Source organism: Lepisosteus oculatus, chromosome 15 (genome assembly GCF_040954835.1).
Source record: "Lepisosteus oculatus isolate fLepOcu1 chromosome 15, fLepOcu1.hap2, whole genome shotgun sequence".
NCBI classification, from domain to species: domain Eukaryota; kingdom Metazoa; phylum Chordata; class Actinopteri; order Semionotiformes; family Lepisosteidae; genus Lepisosteus; species Lepisosteus oculatus.
The window spans coordinates 2,258,510-2,285,675 of NC_090710.1; the positions used below are offsets into that span (position 1 = coordinate 2,258,510).

General features: G+C 38.1%; 1 long non-coding RNA gene across 1 annotated transcript; it reads left to right on the forward strand.

The window, feature by feature from the left end:
• Nucleotides 1-17,589: 17,589 nt before the first annotated feature.
• LOC138223158 (uncharacterized) lies at nt 17,590-22,611 on the forward strand. The gene is made up of 5 exons (XR_011181678.1): nt 17,590-17,791; nt 18,563-18,874; nt 19,433-19,568; nt 20,659-20,701; nt 22,152-22,611. It is a non-coding gene; the product is annotated as an uncharacterized lncRNA (long non-coding RNA).
• Nucleotides 22,612-27,166: the final 4,555 nt, after the last annotated feature.

Below are 27,166 nucleotides of genomic sequence, written 5' to 3' on the forward strand. Positions count from 1 at the left end.
GACTAAAGCAGTGGTTCTCAAACTTTTTGGACCAAGTACCACCCTTGATCAAACCAAAGCATCCAAGTACCACCTACAAGTTATCGTCTCATAGGAACCACAGAAAATGTCAATGACCACATTGAGCGGGCGCGCACACACACTCACTCACAAATATAATAAAAATAGCACTGAGCACTTAGATAATTTGGATCTTATCGCCTTGTAGCCATTTTCTGATGCTTGCAACAGGTGTGCGTGATCTATCGGAGCTGGCGTCAGGACATGGCGTCAATTCCTTTCAGCCATGACATAATACTTGACTTTTGTGAGGTATTCATTTTCGATCATTTGTTCTGTTGGCGAATGTGGCACTAAGCTGTGTCTCAGCTCAAGTATAAGCGCACCCTGTATCGACATAGCTAAGTATTTAGGCTGCGTATTTGACACATGAACTAATTTTATTCAAATAGAAAATATGAAAACCTGTCTCAGGCTTTATGAAACCGATTAAGTACATTACAGATGACACATTTACATAATTTATAATTATTCAATTTTTAATTCCCAATTTTTCAGTGCACATAACAACTTTCTAGCATTGCTGTAGTTCTCCATGAAACACAAAGCAGGGAGAGAGAAGCTTGGGGTCAGAGCACAGGATCAGCCATTTAAACAGCACCCCCTGGAGCAGCTGGGGTTAAGGACCTTGCGCAGGGGCCCAACAGAGTAGGATTCCTCTACCAGCTGTAGGATTTGAACCAGCAACCTTCAAACCACAGGCACAGATCCTTAGCCGCTGAGTCACCACTCCTCTTGTCTGCTACAACTACTAGGCTGGCCTTTTCCATGACTTTGAGGATTTTGAATACCTGTAATCTCCTAATCTCCTCATTCAAGAATTAAAAGGTTCTCATTTTCTTATGTATAATATGAGTAGAATGAGACTTGTAAGATCCTTTGCAGTGCTGTATGTTGCAAAGCTTAACCCTACAGAAGTTAATCTGTAGGGTTCATATGTTGGACAGTTACAAAGGTTTACCTGCTGGCTACATGGACTCCAGGAGTCCGTCTGAAGGGTAAGGGCTGGCGCTGCTGAGGCCATGGGGTGCACAGGTGACTGATGGTAGCTGTGGTTCTGCCTACAGACCCTGGTGCTCTCTTCAGCAAGTGAAGGAGGAGCCAAAGGCAATCTACACAGTTGGGCTCTGAGTGACCCTGATGGTTGGAAGAAAACCAACCACATAAAGAGCTTTTTTTTCCCCTTTTTGTCAAAATAAAAGCTTGGACTTGCGCTCTCATTATGAAGTACACCTGTAACACCTTGCATACTGTTACGATTTTGTACTGACACAAAATGTAAAAAAAAAGTAAAATTGTAAGATTTTTGTTAGAATTTGATCCCTTTAAAAAGCTTTCCTTTTTATATTATGTCAATTTCGTTACACACCAGTTCAATTAAAATAAGTTATTCGATATCAGTCAGACTTTTCTATTATTGTCTTTGGGGTTTGCCTAGAAAAAATAAATCACAAACCTGTATGTAGTACAGTATGTAGTGTAGAACTGTCCAGCATCAGATATGTTATAGTTGCTGTAAATTATCAGAACCTAAAGGTCAAAGGTCATTTAACTTTGGAACCGGATCTGTTGGTCGTCTGCCTTTTCTTATTAGAGAAGTGAGTGCAAGCAAGTAGACTGCACTGCCGTTTGAGAAGTTGTTCTTAACTGTTCATTAAATTACAGTAAAGAGTGTTGAAGCTCTTCAAAGCGTCCTTATTGAAAGTTACCATGAGATACTCTTGTCTTGTATTATAAACACAGATTCAGACTGTATACTTAATGTTTTGTCAACATTACAATTTTACAGATTTTGTAACTAAAATAAATCCTTTGTGATGAGTAAGCTCTTAACCAAGAAAATGTTATGTTGTATAATATTGTGCCACAAGAGGTCGCTCTAGCATGTGTCTAGAAAATACTGCAAAAAATAATTCTAAGCGAGATCAAGGAGGATCACACACTTAACTTAAAATAACTTATTTCGTATTTATTCCTCTAACAATAAATGTTTCTTTTAAAAAATGTCACTGAAAATGTGATATTCATAATATCATAAAATCAAACATGCTGTTATTAATTACTTCAAGTAGGCAGCTGCGTCTGCATGCGTAGGCTGCAAAGGAACAAGTAAAGGTTTATTCCATGGTGAAAAGAGAAGACAAAAACAACGTTTTGGTTGTGGAGCCTTCTTCACTGTACATATTCCGATATAACTGTTTTACATATATGTTTTACACATATTGGAAGACCAGAGCTTGTTGCTAATGAAAGAAATATAATGTAACCGTGCTTTTTAGGCAGTCAGTGGAAAGAGGGAGGCGAGGAGGCTGATGTCTTGGCTCTTCAGGAATCGTTAGGACATTTTATTATTCTTTTTATTTATAGAGGGCTTGCTATTGAAGGAGGGGGGAGTTGTGGGGGGTAGGAAAAGCGGGCTGAAACGAAGAAGAGAGAGATGCTGTTCCGTTCCAGGAGGGAAGAGAGCATGCAGAGGTCTCTCAGTGATATTATGGGGGTAAAAGGTGGGAAAGTGTTAGAGCCAGAGAGGGAAGGGCAAGGGGCACAGCAAGAGTCCATGTTGGGGAGGAGCAGATCACTACAATAACATTATATGCTGTTTTATTTACTTGTGGTATTTGAAGTCTCTAATATTGGAAAAGACTAATGTCACTATTGTAACTCCATTTGCAGGTGACGTAGCCAACTATGCCACCTACAGATTTAAGAGCTTCTCCCCTCAGGAGCTGTTGGATGTCCCAGAGTTACTGAGCAACAACATGTCTCGTTAAGCCCTTTGTCCAAACACAATCATGAATTTGATCTGGAACACGAATGGAAGTAGAAGCTACATATGCAGGAACTCAAATTCAGTAAATATTTTTTTAGTTTTTAAATCCAAATTAATGTTTTTTTTTTCTACTGATGTTTATTGAACTTTAAATAACAAAGTAACAAAGGAAAACCTGTTACAACACATGTCAGCAAAAACTAACATGGTAGCTCTAATGTCAGAGTGCCGATGAAGGTGTGAATTCTGATTTAAATATCTTGCTTAATGAAATGATTGCCCAGTGGGTTGGGCCCAACAGAAACTGTATCCAAAAAGAAATGTAAAAAAAAAACCAAAATTTTGCCAGAGATAACTTCAAATCTGAACAAAATATTGATTTTTGCACACATCAGTTGTGTACAATCTGTCAATCTATCTAAAGTAAAAGAGGGACAGAGCGTAGTTGACTCAATAGTAGAGTCAGGTTTCAGAAGTTAAAACCTATCAGCCATGCACTCTTTTTTCATTAACAGAGGATACCCTACACACGTTATTGAGAGGGCCTTCTCCTGAGTCAAAACTAGCCCTCGGATCATCAACCCAATTAGGAACTGCTGGACTCACAACCTCTTTCCATTGGTGCTTCCCTATCACCCTAACTCCCTGTAGAAAGCAGGTGATGGGAGCACAGGTTATTCAACAAGGAGCAAGGTCATCTCATTTAGGTGAGGCACATGTTTCAAATTCTCACGAGAAAATCACTGAATTGGGTGTACCTGGAATCTCTAGAATAATTTAAAAGCAGTTCCTGAGACAGAGGTTGGCTTTACACAGACCCTCAGGGTTAAAAATAACAGTGAGTATTTAAAGGAAGATATGGAGGTTAGAGAGATCTTCTTGTACAACTAAATCACAGGAAGATTATAGTGGGATAATGTTGGTAGCGGACTCTGTAATTTTCCGGGTCGGGATGGCAGTAAACAAGAAGGCGGTTAATGAGCGCACCTGGCCAACTGGAATCAAACAAGTGGGGCTCTTGCCATTGCCATCTGGGGAACTATACAGTTACGGTTCATGAGAAGAACTCCTTGCCACGCTCTCAGAAAGGGGGATCCTTCCCACTCTGTTTCTATCTCTAGGATCATTAATAACAATGTCCCCATCTACAGGATGATCCCTCCACTAGTATCTTTTTTTCTGACCACCCCATCTTCTCATATCATGGACTACCTAATCTGCATAAGCTCCCTTGACTGTGCAGAGCATCCACACCAGACACCTTCCCCTGCAACAGAACTCGCTGCATCACCTGTAAATATATATCCGGTACCACATACTGTACATTCAAGGCCTGGACAATTCTGGATAATTCTGTATCACTCAATGACATCTTTTATTCCCAGCAACCTTATTAACTGCATCTCTTGTAGAAAATGTTAAGCTATGAGTAGAAAATGTTTACTTTGGTGAGACAGGAACGAGACTGGGAGACTATTTCAGGGAACATTTCAGGGCTGAGAGGATCAAATCTCTCCAAACTCATAATTGCAGATTTCACCTCTAACAGTCATGGTCATACTGATTTCTCTGTCTGCATCCTCACAGAGGGGTTTTGGAACTCCTGTTGCAAAAAGACATCCAAAACCATAAATTATCCTGAAAACTAGGATCACACCCTCCCCCTTCTCTTAACGATAGACACATTTCTTCTAATTCTTTTTAGTAAGGTCTACGCAGGTTTTGACTTCACATTTTTCTTTATCGCTTTTGACTTCACACCACTCAAGTCTCCCACCTCCTCTCCACTCCTGGCTTTTGTTCTCCCATGCTTTATCAATTGCCTGTTTCTCTCTCTCCCTCACACCTGAAGAAGGCTCCACAGCTGAAACATTGTCTCTCTTTTCTTTTCAGCATGGAATAAACCTTGTTCCTTTGCAGTCTACACATGCTGACGCAGCTACCTACTTGAACTTCTTCAACCTATCAGGAACAAGGCCGCATTTACATGAAAGACATTTCCAAATGTCGACTACTCGGTTTAGTCTTTCGTTTAAGGCAATCATGTTTCACATTTGGAGGCAGTAATGCAACACCCCCTTCCAGCTCTGTGAATCTGGCAGCCTTGTTTTTTTGGTTTGTAAGGAGAAGGAAAAAAAAATTACTATGTATTACTTATGTATTACTATACATAATTAAAGATATGTATAGTAATTAAATCTGAACAAAAACTATGAAAGCCTACAAAGAGAGCAGAGCTGAAAATTGCCTGCTAAGGTAAATTTTAATTAAAATCGAAGAATGAGGATTTTAGCTCCAAATCTTTGCTTTGAGTAAGAAGGAAGGAGACCAGTGAAATTTCAGCTGCAGATACACAGGAGACAGCTGGCGCCAGCTCTGCTTGCAATAGAAGTTCAGGAAAGGGTGAATTAAGTGAAGTTAATTGCACCAATGTGGTGGTCAATAACTGAGATGCATATTTTTAAAAGGAGCAGAGGTTTATGCAAGAATGCATGAAACTAAATTATGAAAAAGTCCAGTTAGTGAATGGAAAGAAGAGGACTTAAACTTCACTTAACTTCAGGCAGAAATTCAGATAAATATATTCTGGGCAATAAAACGTGAAAAGTGTTTGAAGTGCAAAAATGCTCAAACACAGAGATAAAAAAAAATCAGGACTTTTATCAAAACTTGTGGGAACTGGCAGAAATGTGACCTAAATATGGAAAAGACTGGCGAAAGGTAGTAATGAATCACAGGATCAATTGCAAAAGCTTAGATTCATGGAAGAAAAATGAATCTTGGACAGTTGCCTGTTACAAAAGAAAATGTGGACCTTAAGCACATTTTACTCCTAGAGTGTGGGACATGAATGAGCAGGTTAGGTTCTGGCTGGGAGAGTATGAAGATTTGAAAATAGAGAAAGGATAGTGAATCACAAAATTATCACATAATAAAATAAACTGACAAGATGTTTTGGACAGCATGAAAGGAGAGTCTTTTATGAATTTAGTGGGCTTTAGTGCATGGAAAGGTTTCATAAATAGGACACATTTGGATAAATTGGCAAGCCTGGAGAAGTTTTTGTAAATGTCTTGTGTGAGAAGAAATTTAAAAAAAATAATTTAATCCTCACCAGTAATGGAACCACGCAATTAGGACAGATTGATCAGATACAGAAATTCACAGAACAGAGGAGTGCTGAGTTTGTGAAAATGACAAAGCAGATTGTGGAATTGATCCTTTCTAGTTTAGTGGAGGCATACCACTGGGAGTAAAGGAAAAAGTAATAGGTTTATTCCATGCTGAAAAAAGAAGAGAGAAAAAACACGTTTCGTTGTGTTTTTTCTCTCTTTTTTTTCAGCATGGAATAAACCTATTACTTGTTCCTTTGCAGCCAACGCATGCTGATGCAGCTACCCACCTGAACCACTGGGAGTAAGGCAGGCATGATGGGGAGTCACAATTTTGGGTTGTTGAGTAGTGTTATACTTTGTGTTGGATGCATGTAAATTAAACAATAGGCAAACTGCTACTACTAATCATACTTTATAGCTTATACTTATACCTGACTTTATTTAGATGTATTTAATGTATTAAATTGTGACAGCTCTTTTACAAGTACAATCAAGAATAACTTGTAATGATGCGGCGAGTTGAAAAATAGCTGCATCTGACTGAGAACACACAAGGAGGTCTCAGGCAGCGGTGAGGTGAAGAAAAATTTAACAAGGCACACAACATATACTCAACACTCAGGGCTGAAAGGCGGTAGCGGTTAAATACAGCTTAAGTGCTGAAACGACAAAAAAAGTTAAAAATATAGAAAGCTCACTGGCGAAAAAACTACGAAGTAGCGAACGCACAGCAGCTCAGCTAATGACAGAGCCCTGAGTGATGAAACTAGTCAGAAGACTGCTGTTAAAGTCTGCCTGAGTATGTTCTAACAGCTACAGGAGGTGTCCTGTCCCACGTGTGCAAGTGGGACTGATCAGCTGCTTACACCGGGACATGACATAATTGAGAGGTTTTTGTAAAGATGATACTTTTCTGATTTATAAAGCATTAAAGATTAATGAAATCTATAATATTTCTTTGTGCAATGCCATTACAAATTACTGTACTGTACAGTTGTTTTGTAATCAAATTTCAGTTCCAACTGGTAAAGCTGTTATTAATGATTAATGAGGACAGAAAAAGAAAACATTATGTTACCAAAATAATTTTAAAAGCTAATTAAAACTTAATTTTAAAAGATCAGCCGTGTTTTAAGTGTGATCCAAGATTGCAAATACTTTTAAATGCTTCAAGGTCAGTTTTTCATTTTGAACTTCCACAACTTGTCAAGAATCTCCGTGATGCCTCCTCTGAGAGTGCTCAGTGGGTGGTGTGCTGATTTTGTTGAAAATACTGTGATTTTTGCTGAATTTAAGCATGTTACTTTTATAAAACTGAATTATCATAAATTTAAAGAGCAAATGTAAATTATAAAACAATCAGGAGGAAGACTGATTGTAAAACTGGCTGTATTTGGAGGATCTATAGGCACAAACTCCCTTGAATACAGGGAATATGGAACCAGGGCTGAGTCTGGACCAACCATAGTCTGGTCCTGAATAACCATGCAACTCACAACTGGCAACCCACTGAAGCTAAGCAGGTGTGAGCCTAGTCAGTACCTGGATGAGAGACCTCCTGGGAAAAACTAAGGTTGCTGCTGGAAGAAGTGTTAGTGGGGCCAGTAGGGGGCGCTCACCCTGCGGTCCATGTGGGTCCTAATACCCCAGTATAGTGATGGGGACACTATACTGTAAACAGGTGTCGTCCTTCGGATGAGACGTAAAACTGAGGTCCTGACTCTCTGTGGTCATTAAAAATCCCAGGGCGTTTCTCGAAAAGAGTAGGGGTGTTACCCCGGCGTCCTGGCCAAATTTCCCATTGGCCCTTACCAATCATGGCCTCCTAATAATCTCCATCTATGAATTGGCTTCATTACTCTGCTCTCCTCCCCACTGATAGCTGGTGTGTGGGGAGCGTTCTGGCGCACTATGGCTGCCGTCGCATCATCCAGGTGGGGCTGCACATTGGTGGTGGTGGAGGGGAGTTCCCATTACCTGTAAAGCGCTTTGAGTGGAGTGTCCAGAAAAGCACTATATAAGTGTAAGCAATTATTAGAAATTATTATTATTACTTGCCTTTATGTTTCCCCTCAAGTCTGAAACCTGATCTCTATTTGTCAGTGACACAGCTTGTACTTTATTTCTCACCATGAGACTGAACCTTTTCTCTATATACAGTCTTGCTACAAGACCTGTCTGTCTCAAAACCAGACCAGATAACTCTTTCCAAGGTTTGAACTTTCTATACCCATAGGCTTGTGGTAGTATGTTGATGGCAATCCTCTGACTTTCATCACGAAACAGCTGGATCCCTGTATAAACTAATTACTAACAACCAAATGGACTGAATGAACTCCTGTTTGTGACATTTTTATGATCAGATTGCAAACAAGGGATTTGTCTCCTAATTTCATGTAATTATAGAAAACCTATCAAGTTCTCTCCCTGAACTGTACTTCAACTGCCCTCTAGTGGCGTAAACCAGCATTGACAATTTAGATCCAGCCCCTCTGTCACACTAGACTTCCAAACCAGTTTTTTGCTTCAGTTGTATGTGTGTTGATGTACAGCAATTTCAGGTGAAAAGCATTCTTAAATCAAATTATTCTTCTTATTAATCATAAGATTAATTAACCTATAGAATGTAAGGTAATTAAGCACATGGATTGAAAACTGGTTAATAATCAGGAAACCTCAGATCATTTGGGGTGATGTAAGAAGTGGTGTGCTGCAGGGATTTGTTTTGGCCTTATTCATTTTTCTAGATTGATCTTTATCCAAGATGCTGATATAGATAAATTAAATTTGCAGATGATGCAAACATAGAGGTAGTGGCAAACAGAAACAGCAGTAAGTGAATTATAGAAAGTCTTAGATATAATCAAGTAATGTACAAACACTTGCAAATGCAACTGGAATTTAACGGTAATCTGTCAGAAGTGATCAACACAGTAGACTAAACTGAAGAGGGTTTAGGTTGTCTTAGAAGATTTTACTGTGTACTTATTTCTGTCCAATTATTTTGGGGAAATAAATATATAAGGAAACAGAATGATTCAACAAATAACTAGGAGTGTGGAATTTAATCCTGGACCAATTATGCAGATGCAGAATTATGAAGATCTACAAAGCACTAGTAAAACATTATGTAGACTGTTGTGCTCTGCTTTGGTCACCAGGATCAACCTTTTGAATTTTCTCCATGGTGTTATGCCACACTTGTTTTGAAGGTTTGCATTGTTGCCGCCAACACCATTTCACTTTTCAAATCTCTTATCATCTGTGCAGTTTTCCTACACTTTGACTTTAGGGTGTCCCCACAAAAAATCTAAAATCTGTTTTTGAAATCACTCAGTCCTCAAATTGCATCATAATTGTTGGGGTCAATCCTTTAGTGTTCCTGTGCAAAAAGCAGATCGGCTCGGTCAATAGGACAAAATAAGTTGTTCACTGTTTTCTTGTATCTTGTATGTAAAAAAGACACATGCAAGCACATCCCAGAAAAAAGAATGAAGCACCTGTGCAACCACTCAGTTCTTTTAACCATGTCCTCACACTACATAAAACCACAAGCTGAGTAATTCCTCCTTTAGGAGGACAGTGTTCTGCAAAAGCATGCATCATTGAAATAAACTTTTCTCCAGATTGAGCAGCTCTGCTGAGCAGACACCCACAACCTTCTTCCATCTTCAAAGACCTGTCACTAGCCACAGTCTCTGTCGAGTGTAAACTCCAGGCCAATATTGACTATTGCTTTGCTTAGCTAACTTGCTGTGCTTTGCTCAATCACTCCACTCCACCCTAATCAAAGACTAGTGCCTTTAAAAGAGTGATATGGTGAATTCCGATTTTTAGAATACTTTTCTTCCTCATAAAAGATGAATTATCAAATTTCAGGCTGTAGGCATTCAGGGAAATGATAGTGTTTGGACTGAAAATTGATCAATAAAAAACTGCACAGATAAGGTGTGAATAACACAATTTGGAATGATGTAAGCAGTGGAATACCACAGGGATCTGTACTAGGACCACTGCACAACTTAGTTTATATTCATGATCTAAATCTTGGTGTAGTTAGTTAACTAGTTCAGCTTGCTAATGGCACCATGCTAACAAAAATTGGAGAAGCTGCAAATTAAATTAAAAATAGATAATCTGGCAGATGGCATTTAATGTAGAAAAGTGCAGGGTTTTATATGAAGGTAGCAAAACCATAAACTAAAAGAGTCTACTTAAAAAATGACATTCACATTCACAAATCATGTTTGCATAGGTTTCCTCCAGTTGCTCTAGTTTCTTCCCACAGTCCAAAAACATATTAGTAGGTTAGTTGGCTTCTGGGAAAATTGGTCCTATGTGTGAGTTTGTGCATGTGTGTACAGTATGTGTCTGTGTGTGCCCTGCAATGGACTGGCATCCCTTCTAGGGTGTATCTTGTCTAGCACCTGTTGCTTGCTGGCTTAGGCAGATACTGTATAGCTGTTTTTAGCACCGGGTGAAGGGATTACACCTGTAGAGTTCTGCACAGAGACGATTACGAGGGGACATGATACAAGTAATTAAAATAGTCAAATCAGTAAGTCAACCCAGTAGATGTCTTTAGAATGAACAGTGAAACATAAACTAGAAAACACAAGTAGAAACTATGTGGAAGTGCATTTAAAACCAAGAACTGGAAGGAAGCACTTATTTACCCAAAGTGTTGAGAGAGCTACCCAGCTGATACCCTGGATTCTTTTGAGAAACATCTGGATGCAATCTTTGGATCAATTAGGTACTTACTTCCAAATGCACCAGATGGGCCACATGGTTTGTAACCTTTCATATGCTCTTAATCTATGTTCTTATCTTTCTGATGTACAGTACCTTTACCTGTAGCTTTGTTTGGCGAAATATTTAACTTTCACCCATTTAGCTTACAACCCTTCCAGTCAGAACTATAAATGGAGGTAGTAGTAGTTTCATCAGAAGGACTTTGCTGATTCTGCAGTGAATTTGTAAAATGTTACCAAATGTCTCACAATCCATTATAGAGTCAGCAAAATACAGGACTTCCATTTCAGTTATGACCTTGAAACAAAGAACTGTAAGAGTACAGAATCTATACCTCAGTTTCTGATCAATGTAGTGTGAGGAATGCAGCAAGCCATTCTTTAAGGTGAATCTATTTTGAAAAAGATATGTAAGTGACAAAGGCAAGACACTGAAGATCAAAATTAATTTTCCTTTTTTAATTACAATTAAAAATTGATTACTTTTATCTCCAATTTATAGAGCTCCCAAAATGGTGATTCTCCACCATGTGCTCAGTGTACCCTGTCATTTTCCTAAATAATATGCAAGACAGGAGGCCAAGCTAAAAATCAATACAGTTTTCCTGAGGCCACTTGGTGGTTTTATTATTCCACAGCATTCTGGAAGTACACAACAGGAAGATAAAACATTTGATAAAAGACAATAAATTGTCATGAGTTACACGACAATTGTCATGAGGATTAACTTGCAAGTCTGCATGAATTCTGAGGTGAGAGCTGTCCAAAGATCACATGACGTAAACGAAACCAAGTAGGTTTTCATTCTGTAACTGAGGTAGAGTTAAAGCTGACTTTGTCTGCAGCAACGCCTGTGGTCTGCGAATTACTGTATCTGCCTCATGAGGTGAGATTGCAGGTTTGCTAGTGTACTTGTATAAGCAGTGTTTTAAAGTGTTTTCTTGCTTTATTGTTTCTCTCTTGACTCTACATTGTCCGGTTTATAACTAATTTTGAAAACTATCCATTGCTTACAGTCTTGCTTGTAAGAAGTGAAGACTTTTACACCTGTTAAAATATGGCATCTGTTAAAGAGTGTTACAGAAATAATATGATACAAGGTCATAGTGGCTTTCAAAAGCTGTCACATTTACTCAATAACTTCCCCACTTCCAGAAGGGGAGGTTTGAACTCTTTTTTAACATGAGTGCTCAACTCCAGAAGGTCTTTAAATCAGGGGTTCCCAGTCCTGGGCCTGAAGGCCGACTAGCTGCCAGTTTTCATTCCAGTCCAACTTAATTGTTCAGCTCTGAAGCCTTATGTGAACTTTTAAGTTGGAATTTTTTTTTTTAGTTTACTTAATACATGTAATGGTTAAAAGCCAAATTCAAACATATTTAAAAACAGAAAAAAGGCAGACAACTCAAAGAAATCCCATTATTCAGTCCATTAAGGGTGCACACTCTGTGGGACAATCTGCTGGTGAACTCCAGGTCTGGATCAGAATTTTTTGGTCGCATTTGGAGTAATTTCTCCCTCTCATAAATAACAGAGGCATCAACTTGTCATGATCGTCATCCCTCCTCTTAAGGACGCTCTGACCCTTTCGAATTTTAGTTAATTATGTGCACCTGCCTGTTATTATTTAAGCCTGGTGCTTTCGCTATTCCTCGCTTAGCATTGGAAGATCGACGCCACAAGGCTTGCCTATTCCCCAGGCTCGCGGGTAGACCGTAGGTAGACCTTATTCCCTGGCGTCCTGACCATCTGAGTCTGGGGCTGGCAGCGCCAGGCCTCATTATCCTGTTTTTAACTCCCTTTTCCTGTTCCGGATCCCATTCTGGATTTTAAGCTTGTCTGTCTTGGATGGTTCTCCCAGCACCTTGACCCTGGAATGCACCCCAGTTTCCCTTTTGGACTGTTTGGACTTATTTCGCTTGCGCCACGGCCCCCAAGTACCGGATCACCGTCATCAAGTCTGTCATCCTGTCCTGATCCTCAGTGTATTTTCCCAGTTGTCCTTTTCCAGTTACAATGGATATTAAAGGTCTACACACCCTTACTCAAATTGCAGGTTTTTGTGATGTAAAGCCAGAAATCAACTAACAAAATTCAGGAGAAAAACAAATAGATAATTATTAGGAAAAATAATTGAAATTAAAAACCTATGACACCCTGGTTACATAAGTGTGCACCCCCCAACTAATACTTTGTGGAAGCACCTTTTGCATTTATTACAGTAGTAAGTCTTTGCGAATAAGTCTCTATCAACTTTGCACACCCGGACCCGGCCAAGGGATCTCCTGTGTACAGCTCTCTTAAGGTCATTCCACAGGTTTTCTATGGGATTGCGCCATCCAAGACTTTGATCTTCCCTGTCTGAAGCCATTCCTTGGTTGACTTGGATGTGTGCTTTGGGTCGTTATCATGTTGGAAGTTATAATTCCTCTTCATCTTCAGCTTCCTGACAGTGGCCAGCAGGTTTTGTGCCAAAATATCCTGATGTTTGGACCTATTAATTATCCCATCTATCTTGAGTAGAGCCCCTGTCCCATCTGAAGAGAGGCAGCCCCAAAGCATGATGCCGCCACCACCATGCTTCACAGTAGGTATGGTGTTCTTTGGATGATGAGCTGTGTTGTCTTTGCACCAAACATATCTTTTAGAATTAAGGCCAAAAAGTTCACCCTTTGTCTCATCAGACCATACGACATTTTCTCCATGTGTTTTAGGGTGATTGAATGTATTTTTTTGCAAAATGTAGACGGGTTTGGATGTTCTTTTTTTGTGAGAAATGGCTTCTGTCTTGCCTTCCTACCCCATAGCCCAGACGTGTTCAGAATAGGGGAGATTGTTGTCACATGCAAAGAGTGACCAATACCTGCCAGAAATCCCTGCAGCTTCTTCAATGTTGCTGTAGGCCTCTTGGTAGCCTCCCTGATAAGTTTTCTCCTTGTCCTGTCATCAACTTTGGATGGTTGTCCTGATCTTGTCAATGTCCCTGTGGTGCCACATTTTCTCCACTTATTGATGATAGTCTTCACAGTGCTCCACGATACATCCAATGCCTTTGATATTATTTTATATCCCTCTCCTGATGTACCTTTCAACAATAAGATCCCCTAGATGTTTTGTCAGCTCCTTGTGGACCATGGCTATCCCAGTAAGATGCAACCATAAACGTTTCAAGGAAATCCTACAGGAACAGCTGATTTTTATTTGGGGTTAATCAGAATCACTTTCATTGATGGCAGGTGTGTGCAACTTACCTTTGGACATGATTTTAAATGTGATTGGTTAACTCTGAACGCAGCTACAGCCCCCATAATAAAAGGATGTGCTCACTTATGCAACCAGGGTATTGTAGGTTTTTTAATTTCAATTATTTGTTAGGAATTAGTAGTGAGGACCCTATGCAGAAAACCAGGGCAAACTCCAAAAGGTGTAGTCGAAAGAACAATCTGAGGTCAGAAAGCCGTAGGTAAACCAGCCGGTGCTAAAGTACAAATAACCAGAGGCGGAGTCGTAATCCATAAGGAAGGTGAGAGTCAAAACCAGAACGAGAGCAAAAGTACCAAAACCGAAACCAGGAGACGTAGATGGAGAACAAACCAGGATCAGGAATCCAACAACCAAATAGTAAATAACAATAAGACTGGGAGTAGCTCTAGCCAGGAAAACCCTACGTCCGTCTCCTGAGGGTATAGGCCTTATCTCCGACACCTCCAGCTTCCTGAGCCCGGGGTCTGGAGGATCTCGCCCCGTCACCCTTGGACCTCCATCTTTTGGCCGTGTTCGTGTTTTCCCCCTTCCCGGGGATTTTAACCTTGTCGCGTCCCAGGATGGATTACTCGCCGCTGGACTCCCGGACTGTGCCCTGACCTGCCTTTGGACCTGTTTGGATTTGGATGCCATTCTTTGTCTCCCCCGCTCACTGTCTCATGGATTGTCACTATTATTTTGTGCACTATTAAACCCCTGTGTGTTTCCTTTTACCACGCCTCCTGTTTTCTCCAGCTCTTACCGCATCACATCATACAAGACCTGGCACGGATCTCAGTCCGTGGCTGTAACATTATTTTTCCTAATAATTATCTATTTGTTTTTACTCTTGAATTTTGTTGGTTGCGAGATCACATTAAAGATGGAAAAATGTCTGACACGATCTTGATTTCTGTCTTTTCATCACAAAAACCTGCAATTTCAATAAGGGTGTTTAGACTTTTTATATCCACTGTACTTCTGGATTATACCATGTCCATAGAGTCCTAAACTATGCACTTCACAGGACCCTGGACCAGCACCCGTAACACAACTATTGTAACAAAATATATAAACACAACCATAAACAACAAAAACACTGTAATGCTGCCATTACAGTATTAACAGTCAATTACAGCTCATGTCACTGTGGGGACTGCTGCCATTACAATATTAACAGTCAGTTCTTACAGCTCATGTCACTGTAGATAGTGCTGCTATTACAGTATTAACAGTTTCTTACAGTTCATGTTCATCACTTTACTGCAAAACATTTTCATAAATTTCCCTGCATTTCCAAAAAATTATCTGCAAGTACCGAAAACTGCCTCTTGAAATTAGAAGAGTAATTGAAATGAAAAAAAATGGCCACCTTGCTGACCTTCTTAATAATCAGGACTTTGCTACAGCAAGCTATTGTGGTCGTATCATAAAAGCTGAAACTTTCGTAACTAGACAAAACAGAAACGAAATCTGACACTATCTATAGAGTTCCCCTATTAATGACACACGGGGACTGAAACCACTGTAAATTAGCACTCTGATGTACAATTAGTCTGAAACTTAGTGTGTAAGTATTAGATCTTCAATCCTTGACTTTTTCTGAATATTGGAAAAAACATATACCAATAGCAGTTGCATGTTCCTCTCATTCATTTAAATACAGGTATCAAAAGAATAATTTTTACTGTCACAAGATGTGTGTTAACTGCACAGAGATACAAAACTTGTCTTCCATTAGGTGTGTTCTACATTGCTACAGAGCTGTAATGAGTCTTGGGGTTCTCAATTTACCTGGAATAATTACTAATTGATAGTTAATTATTATTGCTTATCTAATGTCCGAGCCCTCGACACAGAGCTCGTTTTAAGGCTTAATTGGATACAAAAGGTTAGATGGCATAACAGCTCATCACTAAAATTAAACTATCAAAAATTAGAACACGGGAAACTCTACACTTACAAACTCTCGGAGTAAGGATGAATAGTAGCTTGTTTTTGTTTTTGCAGCTACTGAAGAAGTTTGGAACACTTCCTGATTTGATTACTGAAGTCAGTGGCTGTTTCCTTCTGGGTTTACCACTGAAGACACACTGAGTTTGAAAGTTGGAGAGTACAGTATGTAGGCTGCACAGACTGCTTTAAATAATTGCTCAGGAAAATCGTTTAAACATTCAGTCTTTAATTATAGTAGATATACAACTATTGTTGATGAAAATTATTTTTCAATTTTTATTTATGTCAAAAAGAAGGTTTTATTCATTTTCCAAATAAATGTAATTAAATCAGACTAGTAGCACATAAAAATGATGTTTGTATGAAAAAACACAGTTTAGAATAGAAAACAAGAAGCATTTTTTCTTGTAAAAAAGGACTTTTAGTTCATTTCTTGATATGATTGTTTAATGTAAATGGGTACTTTTCTGACATTAAAACATTTTATAATTGTTAGTATTACTCAGATAAATAGTATTTAGCTATTATTTTTGTTAATTGCTGGAAAACAGTAATTATGTGAAGATACATTTTCAGCATTCTTTTCTTTGGTGGGTATATGTGCATAGTTATTTACATAGATAATTGTGTTTTCCAGTTAGAGGATGTGATGATGATGAATCTTGTATGCAATGTCAAGGTGTTTTGCACATGGCCTTTAGTCCTTTAGTCCTTTAATCATTCAGAGAAAAGAAGAAAAATGACAATGAATGACTTAATGTACACCATTACAGATTTGTGCCACAAATATTTATTTATATTCTAAAAAAATATCTGTATTTTGATAAAGACCTTGTGCTGACGTCCAGTGATGTGTCCTGCTTATGCTAGAACCTACGGTGTGCAATTCATTTCGCAGTGGAGTCTGGAACTCAAACCTGTTAACTCACTGTTTTGGTATAGTGATGCACTCCGCTGGGGGATTGTATTGCAGATGGCCTCAGTGTCTCAACACTGACCTCATCTTCTCTGATGTCTTCTGCATACAAGAAGAGATGGGCATCCAACAGGACTGCAAGAAGCTGAAATGAGACAGTATTGAAGTATTGACCTAACATTTAAATTGGCCCAGCTGGAGAGCATTGAGGAAGATTACATTTTTGCCAAACTTTCTGCTGAAAGGGATACCATCACCTGCCACCACCAGGCCCAATGAAGCTTTGAGAGCACATGGGAGATCTGGAGCTGCGATACAATTCTTGTAAGATATAAGTTTTAAAGAGGCATTGGAGTTGACAGTAAAATGCAGATACAAAAAATTTGGGAAAGTAACAATGACTGCTTCATTGAGGCCGCTTTCACTTTAAATAATGCTTTAATTTATGGAAGGTTATACACGTGGTAATTATAATTAGAGAGACCCAACCCAAATCAGAAAACAATTGGAAAATGTGTGGTTTCATGCCAGCTTGTTCTGGGGAGTGACAATTTATCAGAATGATGGTAACTTCTGTTTCTAACACAGTTGCTTTCATTTCTTGTTTTGTTCTGAAGCACAGTACAGAAAACTGTGTACTACCTTTGTTTTCATCTTTTTTGGGCACACAGTCAAGCGTCTGAGCAAACTCAAAGCATTAGGCTATTAGAGGTTACTTACGTAAATTGAGAACCACAGTTTCCTTGAGCAGGACGTTAACATTTCTATTCTGTCTGCTGGCTTACATTCACTTTAATAGAGTCCAGCGATGCAGAAGCACTGAGGTGACACTGTGACTTGCCTGTGCAGTAGCCCTGTGCAGGGGTTCGAGCTCCTGCTGTAAACTGTATATCTCTTTTAATTCTGCAGTCAAACAGCATGCAAGTGGACACAGTTGTCTGTGCTTTTGTTCTACTGCTGAGACAAATTCAAACTCAAGGTAAGAGAAACAACAGCTCCAGTAAATAGTAACAACAGAAAATATCTGTAGGAAGGTAGTAGCCTTATCATTGCTGTTAAGAGCAGACAGAGCTGGATGGTTTTTATCTCTGCCCTTGGTCATGCTCATGTCTTTGCATAGCACAATATGGCAGAACTTGGTGAAACATAAAAGCAACTTCATACCAAAATCTTGCCAAAAGACACAATTATTAAAATGTGCTCCCTTAAATGTCTAGAGAGAACACTGGAACTACACTGATAATTATATTTAAACGTTTATTTATTATTTCTTAATACTTATTTTGGTCACAATTCAAGTGTACTTGCCATTCATACTCTATACTTTACACTACAGAGACGTGCATTTAAAAACTGTTTTAGCAAAAAGACTGTGGGAGTCTGGAACACAGTACTTGCCATTTTGCTAATGCCAATACTATGGTATCTTTCAAGAAAAGGCTGAATGAGATCTGTAGATTAAATTTGTAAATCTGTAAAAAATTAGTTACTAATTACCTAATGGGCTAACGGGAACATTTGGCCCAAATAGTCAATCAGGTTGATAGCAGTTAAATACTGGCCTCCTCCCATTTGTAACATTACTAAAGTTATTAATTTGTCCATGTTTTCAACTTTCATTTTTAATCAGTTTTTGGAGGAGATCATCATAAATTGTGGTCTAGCTCATAAACAAATGGTAGATAATGGAAACGTTTAATTATGTCACAATACTCTTTTTCGATAATAATGTTTAAATTATTTTTTACAGAAACTCAGCATGTAAGTTTTATCACGGGGACGGATGTGTCTCTACAATGTTTGAACTGGACAGTTAAGGAACTAGTGTATGAAAAATGGGAATTCAACAGGACCAGCAGGACTGGGTGTTTTGTGATTTTCCGGTCTGATAACAATACTGTAAACAGCAGGTGTGGTGATTCCAGAATAACAATAATGAAGAAGCACGACAGTCACTTTCTTCACATATCACACTTTCAGAGTTCTGATGAAGGGAGTTACAGGTGTGAGATTGCTGAGCCTAATGGGACGCATACGATGCATTTTAACGTATCTGCACAGGGTGAGTAAAAAGTTTGCTGACACTTGACAATACCAAATACTCTGTGTGAGGTGTGTTTTTTTTCTTTTTAAACAGTGCATCATTTTCTAAAGTCACATTCATGACCAAGAAATTGAGAAAACGATGGACATTCTAATAAAATACATTTTAGTTTAGATGAAAGCAGCAGAGCATATGGAGGGACTTAAAAAGTTAACAATAACATACAAACACTGTTGTATTTTTTTTTCTGGCTGCATTACCTGAATGCAGAAAAGAGACCCACTGCTTTGACCCCTTAGACTCCTCGGCCTGGAACTGTATACTCACCTACACTGTGTCATCAGTGTACATCACAAACCCTTTATTTAACTACCCTGTCCTACCTACTGTAGTACCTTGTGTGTAAAAGAAGTTTAAAAATGTTCATAGCAAGTTAAAGATAAGTCCACGGTTATGGGTAAAGTGTCCTCGAGTGTCCTAAAACCATGGAGTGTTTCTACAATTGCAATAACATCTTACGGTTTGTGAATTTATCTACAAAAGAGTTAAGTTCCTTAATTTACTTTTTTTCTTCAGGTAATGAAAGTGAGGGAATAGTATCCAGTGAAGCCAGTTTGAACAAAATATTGGGGATATGTGCTTCTGCTGGAGTTATAAGTGTTGCATTGATTTTAGTCATAATTTTCATGACAAGTATAAAATATAAAATCAGGTAAGAAATTCAGATTTCATTTTTATTAAAACTTGAAAGTGATTTTGAATTTATCATGGTGTTTATGTGTTCGTGTACTAGAGCACACAGTGAACCCTGTTCTCAATTGTTCAATGTTAATGATAATTGGTTCTCCCCTGGAATGCTGATTTAAATTGAATAATGAATTTTTACTCTCTTTGCAAAACAGCATTAGAATACCTTATAGTTTTTTTTTTCAATTTAATTCAAATTCTGTATTAGTGTTTACAGATATTACTAGAAATGTCTGCTAATTCTGCAGTGAACATATAAACTTACAAATTATTACCATCAGCAGACCGTTTTGTACATACTGGTAAAATATTCATATAAATTCATTAAATAAATAATAATAGTAAACTTCACATATAGATCAAAATACAGAATGTCAACCAGTGGACATGCATCTTAACAGTACAAATGAGCATATACAATTAAAAAAATAATAATTTGCCTATGCAATCTGACAATTTAAAAATGGTTAAATGAGATGGCATTAAAGTAAAAGAAATTAAAAATATTGAAACTGAAAATCTCTCCAATAAGAGTAAATAGAAGAACTACTATATATCATTACGAGAACTGAAAAAGATACAAGTGCTCATTGGAAGTGTTTTGAGTACTCTAAAGCATTATAAAGAAATAGGATAAATAAATCTCAAAACAAAAAATAGTTTAGGTGCTGTAGGAAGAATAAATTTGTGAAGAAAATACACAGACAGGACCATATTAGACTTGGATCTCCCCTAAAGATCTTTCCCCCGAAAGGATGCATTCATTATTAACACAAGACATAAGAACAGTTTTATTACACATTTAAACCCTCAAGCAATTAAGAATTGCAGATTTTCCTCTGGAGTTGGAAATCTGAACTAACCCAGGGGTTATAACTGAGTGAGATTCTACAATGAGCCTGCACTGCCATGATAACAGTGAATTACTGATCTTACAAGACGCTGCATAATTATGTGTACAGTATATCAGTACTGTACAGTAGCTGCAAAGGCATGAAAACAGAAATGTTCCATATCTCTTACTAAACTGCTTGTGATTTAATTTAATCTTAAAGGAACCGCAGCAAGAGAAAGAACCCTGCATTTTACAGCAAAGAGGTAATTAACTTTTAACATGATAAATTCATGCAAGGAGGAAAAATGCTTTTACATCCCATTCAAAAGAAGGATATTTTAGAGATAAATCTCTTTTATACTCATTGCTTGAGACATGCATTTTGAAGAGCACATGGGCAATTAACTCTTGCAGTTAAACACCTATCTGACATCTATTTCCAACCAAACCCCAGTACAGGATATTGCACTCAAAGATTTCTTTTGAAATGTGAATAAGAATAATGTGAGAAAGTTCCTACTGTATATGCTTTTGACTAATATGTCCAAATTTTATAATGTAATTATAAAATGTAGTTACATTTTAACTATTGCTGCAGTCTGCTGTTAAAATAATTTGAACCTTAATAAAGATATTGTCATCATTTCTCATCTGATTATTCTGCTTGCAGAACATTGCTCACACTTTAAAGAACCTTACTTTGGCTGAATGACTACAGAACCCTAGCTAGCACTCATGGGGGTGTTACATGTGTATTTATCTACCTAATAGATTTATTGGACCTATATTGTGATTTTAATATAATAGCCAGACACTATAAAATTGCAGAACAATCCATACTTAATTACAATTACTGGGATTCTGATTGGAATTACTGGCAGTGCAAAATATAATTGATTATATGTGAAGATACAGACCCAAGCAATGAGAAATATATATTTTAGTCTGAATTTACATATTTATATGGGTTTCACGTGCAATTCAAAAATATAGTTACCATTAACTGTTTTTATTGTTTGGTGGAAGTTTATAGCAAGCATTTTGTCACATCACAACTTTCAACAGTTTTCAAATACGTTCATGAATTTTGAATAATATTATTCTCTTGACTTTCCCTTCTCTGATGTCTGCATGCACTTGTCATTGACATTTTTGGTTATTCATAGCCCATGTATTCTGACACCCACACAGCACTAAACTAACATAGCCTCCAGAGCAGGTGATAATGTTATACTTGTGAACAAGATGTCTCCTGTTAATGATCAGTAATCTAGTGCTAAGTATGAGTATCTTTGAATATGAGAACATATGAAACAGCTGCATGAACCCATGATCATTATATACTGTATGACAATTAATCTGCAGGTTTCAGATAGGTATTGAAGGTACTTATTACAAGTTGAGCAATATCTTCAGCTCCCAAGGTAACTTTTCTGGATATACTGTCCTTAAAGTTGCAAATATAACACTCCTTTCTGCACTAGTAAAATAACTTACAAATACATACAGTATATAAAGTCACAACTATGATAATGTGCTCTGCTGAAGGCTTATGACTGTTTTGGCAAAATCTCTGTCTTTAAAGCCAGCATTGACTTTATACAAGTAACATGGTTGAACATGTCTGTGCTAAAGGTCTTGAGCACTCAAGTTAAAGACATTTAGTAATCTTTACATCTCAACAAATTATGTTTTTTCTTCTATTTTTTGCAGGATCTGCATGACTTTGAACCATATTCTGTATATATGGAAAAGACCAATACAATTTATAACTTATAAACTGGGGTGAGATTGAGGACAGTTCTGTGACATAGTGCAGGTCAAATATAGAGACTTGCATGTATTAATGGCTTTACTGTTGTTTTGCTCTTAATATTGGACAAAGATAGAAAATGTAAATTTTTTATTAAATATGTGGAAAGGTTTTTTGAAATATCGAGAACTCTCTTGAATAACTAGTAAATATGTAATGCAATTACTACTTTGTGTATGTCACAGAAGATAAGACATTTCCATTAAGTATCTCATTTTAAATCATCACTCACTGCTGTGTATACCAGATCCTTGGTGGCCCTGTGCTGAAAATTTGAGTTTGAGCCCCCAGCCGAATAGTATTTCACTCTTATTTTTCCCTCAAGGGACTTTCTAACAAATATATAATTGGTAAAACTCATTTGTATCTCATAAATTGATTTCCACTCTCTGTGTCATCATACACTTCAACATACTGTATTTTTATCAGACCAAACCTCTCAAGATCAGCTACTGGATTTGGTTGCAATCTTTTCAGTTTGCCCCTGCCAGGGACCGGAACAACCTGAAGAGAAAGCCAGAGCTTTCATACCAGTGGTCATTTTTGGTTGTGATTAAATCTTTCCTGGCATGTACAGCAGCACCAGCAGTGATAGGTGCAACGGGCCATGATGTAAGGTGTGAGTAGGCTGGGCTGAAGTCATAGGTTTTCAGTCTGGATTTAAATCTTGAGATTGATTCAGAGTCCTATACGTAGGCTGGCAGACTGTTCCATAAACTAGGGGCCCTGTAGCTAAAGACTTTACTGCCAACTGTTTTTTATTAATATGTGTAATAAGAAGAAGACCTGCATCTGTGATCTAAGTGGTCAACTTGGATTGTATACATTTATCAGCTCCATTGTACCTAACAGGAAGCCATAGGAGAGAGCTAAGTATAGGTGTTATGTGGTCATACTTTCTACTCCTAGTAACAATTCTAGCTGCCGTGTTTTGAATTCGCTGTAAGGTGTTGAAAAGTGCAATAGGTGCTCCCTGATAGTAGGGCATTACAGTAATCTAATCTGCTGTATATAAAAGTATGTATTAGTTTCTCTGTGTCTTGAGTGGAGAGGAAATGCCTTGGTTTTGCAATATTTCTTAGCTATAGGAAGCATGCCTTCGATTCTGCATTAACATGAGAGTTAAATGAGAGCCTTGTGTCTAAGATGAGGCTATAGCAGTCCTATCAGCACGGTTGCCTACAAACAACAGAACCTCACTTTTATCAGAGTTGAGTGACAAACTCTTTTCACACATCCAAAACTTTACTTCATTGATGCAATTAGCTAAAGTGACAATTGATGAGTTGTCATTAGGTGTAAATGAAATGTATATTTAAGTGTCATCAGCATATGAATGAAAGTTAATATTATGCATTCGTATTATCCTACCTAGCGACAAAATGCACAGAGAGAACAATACTGATCTGAGCACTGATCCCTGCGGTGCTCCAAATTTTACTGGTGACAGTGACGAAGCAGTAGAATTATTAGATATTTGAACATAGTGAAAATGGTTAGTTAAATAGGAGGTAAACCACTTAAGGATGGTTCCAGATACAGTAGGCCAACCTCAGACTCAAGCCTGTGTAATAAAATACAATGGTCAACCATGTCAAAGGCAGACCCAGAAAACACAAGCACTGTTGCATTCCCTGCGTCAGTTGCTAACAGAATATAATTTCGAACTCTTGTTAATGCAGTTTCAGTACTGTAGCCTTGGCGGAAACCAGATTGGAATTTCTCAAGTATATTATTTGAATCCAGATATGACTGAAGTTGGGCCACAAGCATTCTCTCAAGAATTTTAGATAGAAATGGAACATTTGAGACAGGTCTGTAGTTGTTAAGAACTTGTGAATCCAAATTTGGTGTCTTAAGCAGCGGTCTAACCACCATTACCTTAAATTGATCAGGTACAACGCCTGATGCAAGGGACATGTTCATCATACTAAATATAGGTCCTGCAAGTACGTCGAGGGAATCCTTAACTAGTTTGGTGGCAATGGGATCTAGCGGACAGGTGGTTGATTTTGTCTTAATAATTAATTTCTTTAGTTCTTGTTCAATAACTAATTGAAAAACATTGAAAAGATGGGCACGTTGCTTTTGCACCAGACTTCATTGTAGCCTGTTTGATTGTATTTGAAGTCTGATGTTGTTAATTTTATTGTTAAAGAAGTCCATGAAATTGTCACTACTAAAGTTAGCTGGTACGGTTGAATCGGCCTTATTTGTTAGATTAGCTATTGCCCTTAATAGGTAGTGAGGGTTATTTTTATTGATTTCTATAAGTTCAGAGTAGGAAGCTGAATGAGCTTTCATATAGGGGTTTCTTATATTGTTGCAGGCTATCAGTCCATGCCGACTGGAATACTTGCAAACCAGTGGCCTTCCATTTGCGCTCTAGCTTGCAGCACTCCTGTTTAAGGGATCATGTGTGATAATTACACCATGGAGAGTGTCTAGTGGTTCTGACTACTGAAGTAAGAGACAAGATGTAAAAAGGGTTAACTTAAGTCAGTTCTGCCTGAAAATTAGACTTCTAAGCAACAGGGGTTTATGGCAGGAAAGGGGGTTAACTGATAAGGATTCCAGATGCGAGCTAGGAACCCCCTGGGGGCGTAATCTTAAACTGATCATTTGGTCAGGGTCTCTTAACTGGCCAAATACCATGACCCCCCCTTACCATAACACCGAATGACATCCGAAGCAGCAAAGAAGGATTAAATAACCTAAAACTTTGTACCGGCACATCGAACAATACTTCGGTTTTGTTGTTTCTTGCGGGAAACAAGACTTCGGCTTTCTTGTTCCTTGCATGCAATAAACTAATCTGTTTTACTTCATCTCGGGATCCAGAACCTTATTCTTTCTGTTACAACACTACCTTAGTCTTTTAATGGGGCTATTTAATCGAATAAAGAATTATAGTTCTTATTTTCCAAAGCCTATAAGATCTAGCTTAAAGCCAGCAGTTACAGATCATATCACACATGGATATCCTATGGGGACAATGTAGATGTTAGGGAATTATTAAAATAATTAATTACAACATTCACAGGCCTTTCTACCTTAAGGTCTAGATGTGGGTATTGTGAAATGCAGCAGTGTTTTAAATTCTATAACTGTAGACGATACTAATAGCCCCCTCATATGTGACCCTGTGGATTACTGTACAGAAGCAGAATACTGCATGTCAGGCATGAAATATATTAAAAGTATATTTGAACCCAGCATGTATGTGACTCACACAATTGATGAGTCTCAGTATAAGAGTTGTAATTTTTAAATGCCTAATAATAATAATAATAATAATAATAATAATAATAATAATAATAATAATTATGTATGTGGTAAGTACTGGGGTAATGGAAATGTTAAAGTCTTTAATTAATTTACAGTCAGTTGAATGTTCTGCATGTTCTGCGGTAAAGGCGTGCTCTACTGTTTATTTTCAGCTTCATCTGTTTCATCTCTGATAATGATCAGAATTGTGTTTCCCTCCAACTCAAGCGGCAATATTACGAGTTTACATTTAATTGTCCAATATGCTCACAGTGAGCTGTAAACCACAGCTTACTTCAGTTACTCTTGTTTTGCAAATTGATGTTAATTGAGATTGGGGCTGAAATCAACTCAATACACTCCTGTTTTCAACAGACAAACCTTGACAGGAGTGAAATTTGGAAGAGATGCTGAGCTGTTAACCTGTGCATCAAACAGCCCTGGTTTATCACAAAGAACCACATTCAAACTTATACTGTAGTTCTCACTGACTTGCTCTCTTGTTCCTTGAGTACTAATGGATTAGTTACCATTTATTAACTGCTATGTTAAAAGAGTCTCACATTTTAATTTTGGAAAATGTGAATCAAATTTCATAGTCTCTTTTTCAAATATGAAGGGTTAACAAATATCATGAAATTAACTTGTTAGAATTTTTCAGTTAAGTAATACATCTGTGGATTAAGACCCTTCCTGTCAATTTGATGTCGAATGGCTGGTTGAAACTGAATGTTATCACAGCACAACCAACCATGTCAACCAGGTCAGAAAGATTAACCCGATATCTGTTTCAGTCTTAAAGACGTAGCTCACCACAGAGAGGAAAATGATTCTTAAAGCACCTAAAAAAGGAAAATGTGGGAAACTTCTTTGAGCTTCAGGATGGGAATGTGACTGTTATCAGCAAATGGTAGCATTTCTTTGAAAGCTGCAGACGAGGCTTTCAGGAATCTTTCCAGAAACGTATTTTGTTAAAAATACGTTTTTTTTTCTGTGATCACTAACAAGCGCCTCAGTGCAATGTAAGGGCATTAGGCAATGGGCCTTAAAATACACGTTCCCATCAAGACAAGCTGGATCAGTTTAGATCAAGCCTTGTACTGCACCGAGTAAAGGTTTAGACAGCTCTGTGGCTTGACTTTGAGATTGTCAAAGAATACAAACCGTTGATCCCTCCATTGGGGCCCTCTTTTCTGATCGCCCTATCATCTCTTATCGCCGACCACCTAATCTGCGTAACCTCCTTGTTCACAGCTCCCTTGACCGCCCTCAGCAACCATCCACACCAGACACTTTCCCTTGCAACAGAGCTCGCTGTATCACCTGCAAGTACACAGCCACCACCATACTCATTCAAGGCCCCTCAGACAGCATCTTGTACCTCCAGCAACCTTATTTACTGTATCTCTTGCAGTAAATGCCCAGCCATCTACATTGGGGAAACAGGAAGGAGACTCGGAGACCGCTTCAGAGAACACGTCAGGGCTGTGAAAATTAAAGATCTCTCCAAACCCATTGTTTCTCATTTCACCTCTGACGGCCACGACCACTCTAATCTCTCCGTCTGTGTTCTCAAAGACGGTTTTCCAAACTCATACATCAGAAAGACCACCGAAACTAAAATTATTCTGCAGATCACACATTCTCC